The sequence below is a fragment of the Pinus tabuliformis genome, chromosome 3_1, assembly GCF_031772625.1.
Source record: "Pinus tabuliformis cultivar Carrire ecotype Pingquan chromosome 3_1, CPIR1, whole genome shotgun sequence".
Lineage (NCBI taxonomy): Eukaryota > Viridiplantae > Streptophyta > Pinopsida > Pinales > Pinaceae > Pinus > Pinus tabuliformis.
Window position 1 is genome coordinate 763,720,982 of NC_142301.1, and position 9,288 is coordinate 763,730,269.

Here is a 9,288-nt window from a genome sequence, read left to right on the forward strand (position 1 = left end):
TAATTTCCTTAAAATTTGACACCATCCTAGAAATGTGCCCAAAATGTGCTAACGGAGTGACAATTTCACGCGAATTTCGGCGAAAATTTTTGGACACTTTAAATGTCTTCTAATGCCTAAATTCCAAAAAAATTGGGCACGTGAGGGGCCAAGTGACCATGGCTAAGGATAACGGCCTACTCTTTCCAGTCAGGCCCCACACCACTCACTGGTGGTTACATGGTAAAGACACGACCAAGGGCTGACCCCCCATATGGGCTGGCCCCTCCTTTGATATGGCACGCATTTGAATTTAAATAAAACCAGCACACCATATATATTAAGAATCGTGTGTGTGATGTAATTGCAGAGGCTTTGGATTAGTGTTGTGAGGTTGTGAGTTTGACTCCTACTGCCTCTCCCTGGACTTGACCCATAATTTTGGTGGCCCCTAGGCTGGCACGTGGCGGCCTTCGACTAGGCCACGTGTCAACCCATTGTTGGAAACCAATCCAGCCAATCAAAAAGAGAATTCCATCCAATAAGAATGTGCCACTTTAAGCAATACCATTTGTTGAGCCCATTGTCCAGTCAAAGAACCATATATACCTGCCTAGTCAGGGCCATGTTAGTATTATGGATTACTGACTGGGTTGTCAAATATTTTTTTTTTTAAATTCGTTTGTTTGGGAAAGTGAACAGAACATGATTTTTGGAGCATATGGTGTCTGTTTCATGTGAAACGAGTTGTGCTAGATTTAGGATGATGAGCACTACATGGTCATCTAGGTTCCACATCGATCTAACAACTTTGAATTTTGAGATATTTTTTTGAGCACTTGATCAATGAGAAATAACATAATACAAGAACTTTCAACAAAGACTAGAGATAAACACATCTCATAGATGGTGGAAAAATATTTTTTCGAGGCTCCAGAAGAGGTTCTGTAATCACAGAAGAATTTTGTGAGTGTTCAATATATTCCCCTACAATCCAAGCAGATGCAGAAAGTACTGAGTGGAGAAATGGATACTCAAGCAAGGCAGGATCAATAAGGAGACTACAAGCAACTTACACAAGTTCTGACCTGACATCTTTAACCTTCATTCCAATATCTATAAGCTGCCTTTCTACTTCTTTGCCATGCAAATAATGAGGGAGCCTTCCACTTTCACTTAGAACAAAACCATACAAGCCAAAGTCAAGAACTAATTCGTACACGTTCTTGCTTCCAGTCGAAAGAATAGCACCCAATATTTCATTAGAACAACCAAGATGTAATACAAGACTATAATGCATCAATACTCTTACAGAAACAATGAGGTTGTTCTCGAAAACAATCCCCACAAAAAGGAGGGGAGTAACCACTTGGATAGTAAGGTCTGGATCGATTAGAGCCTTTAAGATTACTTCTTTTTTTATAGACACAACCCATATATTCTTCAGTATTAGATTAGCAGGTGCCTGCAATGCAATACACTTGAGATTGGGATCATCTTCCATCATCAAATCTTTCAATTTCTCCATAGAAAATTTAACTATTGCATCATAATCTATCAAACCTGATATCACAGTTCGTATACACTCAAAAAGTAGAGACTTCACCACCATCTTATGCATATGCTAGAAAATAGGCTCCAGGATCTTGTTTCTCAACGTAGGCTCTAGCAACGCCAAGACCCCAAAAAACTTCACAATCTTAATAAGTATCCAATTATTTTTAGAATCAACTTAAAAGCTATTAAAATTCAAGTGCACAGGGAAAATAGGTTTCGGGGTATCTCGTGCCCAGTTCACAAGCCATGCCAAACACCATGCAAGCTACTTGGGGATCATACTCTTGTAAGTTTTCCAACCATCTCTTGAAGGAAACCCTAACATCATCTCGGTATTTGTCAAAAAACCTCAAAAGCACTATCCTAGCCTTCTTTTTCAACAATGCGTTGCTACTTCCTAACATGGTGAAAACCTATGACACTAAATCCCGTGTAATGTCTGGGGTAACAATTCGAGATAAGAATTATAATGCCAAACTAGCTTCATACTCATTACTACTTATTAAAAAATCTCAATTGATTATTTATAAGTAGAAATAATTCTGTATCCTTGTGAAAGCCCTAGGATGCAGCTAAATACTCGATTTTATTATGACAGAATCTGAACATGCTGATGACCTCAAAAACATGATAATAAACCCAAGACATGTCAAACCCTTGAAACATATTCAGATATGTGAGCTTCTATAATGAAACTACTTTTGTGTGATGATCTATCGATGTAATTTCCTTGTGGATTTCATTCATTTCTTTTGCTGGACATCGAGCTTCTCCTATCATTTGTACATGAAGACACTTCACCAGGACCTTTAGTGTTTTATGGAACAAGGACTCCATGATTATGGATGTCATTGAATATATGTATTTTTTTGGGTAATGTTTCTATGTGAATTTATATAAAATAAAAAGTTGAAATGATATTCTAGTAATGCGAATTTGCAGAAGATGCAATTCAATACAACTTTGGGCAGACTGAAGCATGCTAAGGGTCTAGTACTATGACAATGTCAAAGAGAGATCAAAGGATGAATATTTGTCCCTATACATTTCCATGCCTTAGTAGGAGCCTGAAGAAAAACAATCAATTGGTATGGATCTGTGGGATCATGTAAGCCCACGATATTACCATGTCAAAACCTTTTGAGTAATGAAAGGTGACACTATTCTTATGATTCTTATACCCACTATGGCCCCTCATAGAGCTAGTGTTGAATTATTTTTCACACACTTCAATAGTGAAAATGATGTGTATCTTCATATCTATCAAATATGTAAGCCATTAGTGCAGACCTAACAAGCCATGGTGAGAACATAGGTGCTTAATAAGCAGAGAGTTACACGTGAGCCATGACCTTTTCCAATTTAAAACCAATTTGATCCCTAAAAAGATGAAATAAAAACTTTCCTTAAAAGCTTTTCCAACGTGTTATACAGAAGGTTCTCAACAATTAAAGTCTCATAGAGTGCCACTTATTCTCTGGAGAACCTAGTACCATATATACTCATTCGTAAATCATTGTGACATTGGGAACCCTACTCACTATGACTACATTTCCACTAGAATCTACAACAACGTCAAAAACTTCAAAGGCAGAAAAATAATAAGCAACATCACATAAGAACATTGACGATTGACTCCAAACTCGAGTCGACATACTGCAAATAAGTGAAAGAACTATGAGAGAAACCAGTGAGGTAGCCATGGATTGTTGAATCATAATCCTACTCCCCTATATCAATAAGACAACTTCCCAATAGAACAAAAAGGAGAAAATAGAAAACTAGCATAAACCCATCTAATCCCAGTTGTATTATGAATCTCAAAGATGCAAAGCTGAAGTGTTATTTGTGTGATCTTGTAATCTACATCATCGAGCTTCGTAACATCCATTGGCATATTAGGCCTAGGTGTACATGTTTTTGCCTTGTTTCCATAACCATTGCACCGATACACACATGGAGAAAAAAAAAGAATTGACAGATCACCCCTTCTCTCAACTAGGATGTCGAATGTGAAGCATAAATAACCTTAAATGACCTCTTTTTTTTCCATACCTTAGGTCTGATCCATTAAACATACTCCATACCAAATGCAATTTAACTTTGATATTGCAGTGCCTCAGTTAACTTCATGCGGATTGGACTGGTAACCATTGGTCCTTGATAGACGGAACCAACTTGCACCCAATTCATATATATTCACAGAAATCAAGCACAAAGAACAATATGACTATTCTCAAATCAATTTTTTTCCTATTCTATTAGCTTGATCTATCAATAGGATTAAGTTCCCTTCTCATATATGAATTAAATTTTTCACTTTCTTAAAGGATGTACAATTAGGCACTTGATATCTAACATTGGGTGATGTAATGCATCACCCAATCTGTCAAACCACAAGCTTATTTTCTATTTGATATAAAATAAGGAAGGGAAACTATTGTTTGGCTTACTCCTGAACATTTCTGATTGTCTGGTTGAGTTGCCAGTCGGAATTGAAGTTTCTCTCCTCCTTTCGTTCTTCATCTTTGTTAGCCTTCAATATTCATTTCCATCAAAAGTGAAATGTGTTTTTTTTACATATATAAATAGTGATGAACCTTCAAAGATGCAGTAGGACAGTGGGCCTATGCGTGGTCTGATCTCTCTCACTTTTGTCCTAACTGATCAAATTTCCTTTCGTGATAGAGCCCTTTGGGTCCCAATGTTGCACCTAGGAGCTCTAATACCACTTGTCACATGCCTCAACGCTGAGAGTTTCTAATCTCATGTAGCTACCAAACCAGTGTGTAAGTTCTATATTTCCAACTTATACCGAAATACTATGATCCAGATATACTTTCCTTATCTTTCTTAATATGTATATGTATATGTATATGTAACACATATTTCATTAAATTTGGAATTAAATAGTGAATCTAGAATTTCAAAATAACCAAAAATATCAATTCTAGTGATGTCTTTGTAATAAAAAATTCCAATTTTAATTAAATATGTGTTATGTATATGTATATGTATATGTATATATATATATATATATATATATATATATATATATATATATATATATATATATATATATATATATATATATATATATATATATATATACATATATATATATATATATATATATATATATATATATATATATATATATATATATATATATATATATATATATATATATATACATATATATATATATATATATATATATATATATACATATACATATATACATATACATATATATATATACATATATATATATATATATATATATATATACATATATATATATATATATATATATACATATATATATATATATATATATATATATATATATATATACATATATATATATATATATATATATACATATATATATATATATATATATATATATATATATATAAAACTTAACGTTTAAGGCACACAATTAATGATCACCTATCCTTAACTTTACATGATCACCTTTAACAATACAGAAGGTATGGTAACCATATGCCAATTTATAATGCCATGATACCATGGGTTCTACAATGAACCATAGTTATAATCTGTATGAGTTTTCTTTTTAAGATACTCCTTCACTTTCCTCTTGTCAAATTTTTTGATTGGTGCATCTAAATCATCCTACTTGATAAGGAAACTATGGGTATAAAACTTGATTTTAACCCAAGTTTTATATAGCTATATTTCTCCCCTTTAACATCTTACTCAATTTGTTGTTTAATAATTTGTGATGTCTTAACCTTCCCTTTTATAATGGTTCACAACCCAACATAGTTGAATACCGGTGAATCATTTTATATATTTTTGTTTGTCCAGCTAGTGACATGGTATGGTGTCTATGAACTCACCCAACTCACACCCCCCCCCCTCCTATAAGGCCTTTGTACGCCATTCCATTAGACACTAGATATGTAGCGTGTTAGTGTTAGTATTTGAATCCTGCCATCAGTGATAAAAAAATCCTCTTTTCATATCATTTTAGGTGTCCGATTTAGCAAATTATTTTATCATTCCACCAGGTCATGCAAAAAATTAGTCACTGATGCTAGTCCTAGTACAAAAACATCACTCTTCCCTAAATGCGATTACTTGCTGGCATAGTTTCATATCTTGTTGACTGTACATCATCCATAAAGTTATTTTTATCATGCCATTTGTATCAGTCATCTTGAAATCCAATCCTTCAAGGTATCATTAGGTCTTTAGGGTTTTTCAAGGTTTCATTAGGTCATTAAGGTTACCAAGGTTCCATTCCATTGCATAAGACCAGAAAGTAAAGGGCGATCAAATAACATCCCTTCACCATGTGAAGATGATTTGTAAAGAGAAATTCTCATTTCATTATGTAATTTTATGTCTTTCAAATGTAATAATTTCACCATCCCAAGCTGTTAACTCAGTGTTCCAAAGATTCCAGACCATCAAAAGATCAATTTTTCAAAGGAAATAGTCAAGTGAAAGGGTAAAGTTTCAAAGGGTTAAATGCATGCCAAAGGGAGTTATTTTTTCCTGAGGGTGTCCAAATCATCATTTTCCACAAACACTAAACCCTAATTTCCTCACCCATTGAGCTAGGTTTGGCTATGGAATCAGATACATGTGAGTATATGAGGCATAAGGGAGGTCATTTCAGTGAGTATGAGGCCATTCCAACTCATACACATCATGTCTCCATCATTTTCCAATAAGTCATTCCAAGGGACAAATCATTTGCCACACATAGGGCCGATTTTTCTTCAAACTATTTTTTAGACCAAATAGGGAAGATATTGGGAAACGTGAGAGAATTTTTTATCGACAATAGGCCAAGGAAGAAAAAATGTCCTTCACGTTTTACATAGGTGTCATGGTATTACATAAATGTCAAAAATACAGTTGATACAAGAGAGTTGATGCACTTCTGGAGTGACTTTGGTAAAATCAAGCTTTCTCCTAGGTATGCTGACCAAATGACTTGCCTGAGTCAAATGATAACTAGACATAGAGAGCTTTCCAATGAGCTATCATGAGCTCAATTTGGAGTTTCGGAAGACCTCCAAAATTTGACTGAAACAACACTCTGTATTTTGGCAGCCTCATTTTGCACATTTTGACCAGTCTTGGGAGATTCAGCTCTTAATAGGGCAAATAAGCTCCAAATTAAAAAATTGAAGATGTTCTAGAAAGTAGACTCCACAAGATTTCCAACGAGCTACCCCATGCACAATTTGGACATCAGGAAGACAATCAAAAGTGAGCTTGAAGTGGCATTGCTCTTTTGGAGACCGACGCTATGCTTTGGTAGATTTTCCCAGTGTAAATTTACACAAGCGCTGCACTTTTGGCCTGGCATTGCACTTTTGAGTAGTGGCACTGTGCTTTTGGTAGGAAGTCTTTAAAAGAAAACTTCAAATTTCTCTCTCCTTCCATATTTGCAAGTAAGTTGACATCCCTCACTTCAATTTTGGTTTGCAAATCAAACTTATAAGCATCATTTTCCATGTTAAAAATGAAACCCTAAAATCTCCCTAATGATGCCTAAAACCCTAAATCCTCACTATTCATCCTATCACCTATCCCTACAGCTCTAGATTCCCCTATCCCTATTTCCCTATCCCCTTATCCCTATTCCATATCATTTCCATCCCTCTATCTCTCTTCCCCAAGGGCATCAAACAAAACAAACCCTCCCTCTCATTTCCTACTCTCTCAGCCCATAAAGCCATTTCTCATCCCCTCACTCCTAAAACACTTTCACTCATTCCCTTCATACACCTCAACCTTGCAAACATGGACCAAGAGGACCGAGACTATGAGGAGGAGGAAAACACAGCCAGTGACACCTCAGCAGATAGAGCTAGGCAACAGAGAAAACCACACAAGGGAGGAGGATAGACTTAGGATGCTAGATGAAGCTTCCTAGGCACATCAGAGCACATGATGATGGTGCTTCTCACCAATTTTGGGAAAATTTGGAGCAATTTTTGTCATTTGCAAATTTTGGATTTCAATACACAGAAAAACTACCTAGAAGTGCAGTTCCACCGGCGCTGAGATTTTTCTAGGGGCACCCATTGAAGAAATGGTTTGCATTTTTCGATTCAGAGCTATGAGGACATGTACCCTAGCAAGTTTCAAAGTTTTTTGGGTAGAACTGGTTCACCAAAAGGTCAAAAAACATCATAAAAATGACCTTTCTACCACTTTTTGGATACACAAAAGCAGTCTTGGGAGAATCAAGATTTTAGGGGTCAAATAAGCTTAAAATTCTGACATTATAGGCGTTTTGTAAGGTAGACTTGAATACCTTTCCAATGATATATCATGGGCTGAATTTGAATGCCAGGAAGGCCTCCAAAAGGGACCTGAAAGTGGCGCTACGCTTTTGACTAGTGGCACTGGGCGTTTGATAGTTTTTTCTCAGGGTTGCTATTCTTCTAGTTTTTTATTGTAATCATGGATTCCATATAATGGTGGATGATTTACCATTGTAAATGATGAGTTGACATGTAATTATTATAGATAAATAGTAATAGAAGGTAGATTCATTGCTTTAGAAGTTAGTTTTGAGCTCAAATGAATCAGTTTTTCACTTTTAGAGAAAAGTCGTTGATGATGCCTATATTCTTGTTTCTTGTTTAGTATTAGTTAGATTAGCTCCTCATATTAGGGATTCGACCCCTGAGGATGGGAGGAGGTTGAAATAATTTCTATATCTTCTTCTTCTTTCTCATTGTAAAGATTTGGACTCAGCTGGATGCTTAGACCTTGATTGTACTCCTTTTGTAAGCAGTTTGGCAGGAGTTAATAAGAATTGCAGCTATTTTTATGGATCCATGTGGTATAAGTTTTAGTACAGTTTATCCTTTTGTAATCATATTTTAATTTGTTTTTTTATGCTTCTGTAATCATGTCATTGCTTCTAGTTGAATGTGTTCAAGTTTGATAGGTGGAATTCATTGCATTAGTGCTCTGCCTTGGGAAACCATTCACCATTTCATGTTTTTTGAAGTCTGGGAAGGATCCATGATTCTCACATGTCCTTCTTAGCTTCTTACTAGTCTAAAAATCTCGTCCCATCAAGCCCCCGAGTGCTAAAGCCTATGCCTACCTTGCCCCATTGAACACGCTACAATTCTGACCTAGTACCTTAGACCTAAACTGTCCAGCTCCTCTTGATCCAGCAAAACCCTTTCAAAATCAAACCAAAACTTCGTGCTACTATACCTAACCTAATATCGTTTACCTGATCCAGTCCCTTGGATGAGATCTTTACAGAGAGAGCCCTCTCTCGGCCTAGCAGGGCTAGCTACTTGGCTAAGCATGGTTTGTGGTTAACTAGCATTGCCTTCCTTCAGCGCAAGGTTCAATCCATGTGATAACATAGTGTACTACACATGGTCCTAACAAGGGTTCGCTAACTTGATTTATCTCACTTCCTCACAAATACCTTGGACCTGTTACTGACTATTGCCATCTTAATAATTCATGCACTTATTAATTAGAGTTTTAACTAGTATAATGAAGTTAGTCCTTAAGAAGATGATGCATTTGGACTCATGGTTACATTCTCTTTCAATTTTATGACATGAGAAGAAGATACCTACCTAAGCTAATTCTTGATAGAATATATTGGTTTCTCTAGAGAAGATTCATTTGATGTAAAGACTCTTCCCACCGCATTGTTCTGGCGTAACACCTTCCACACTAGGAAATTCCTCATACCTAAATGCGACTACACTCCCATGGAAA

General features: G+C 35.7%; 1 pseudogene; it reads right to left on the reverse strand.

Annotated features, from left to right (window-relative positions):
- Positions 1–781: 781 nt before the first annotated feature.
- Positions 782–2,388, reverse strand: LOC149189623 (AP-3 complex subunit delta-like; annotated as a pseudogene).
- Between the last annotated feature and the right edge of the window lie 6,900 nt (positions 2,389–9,288).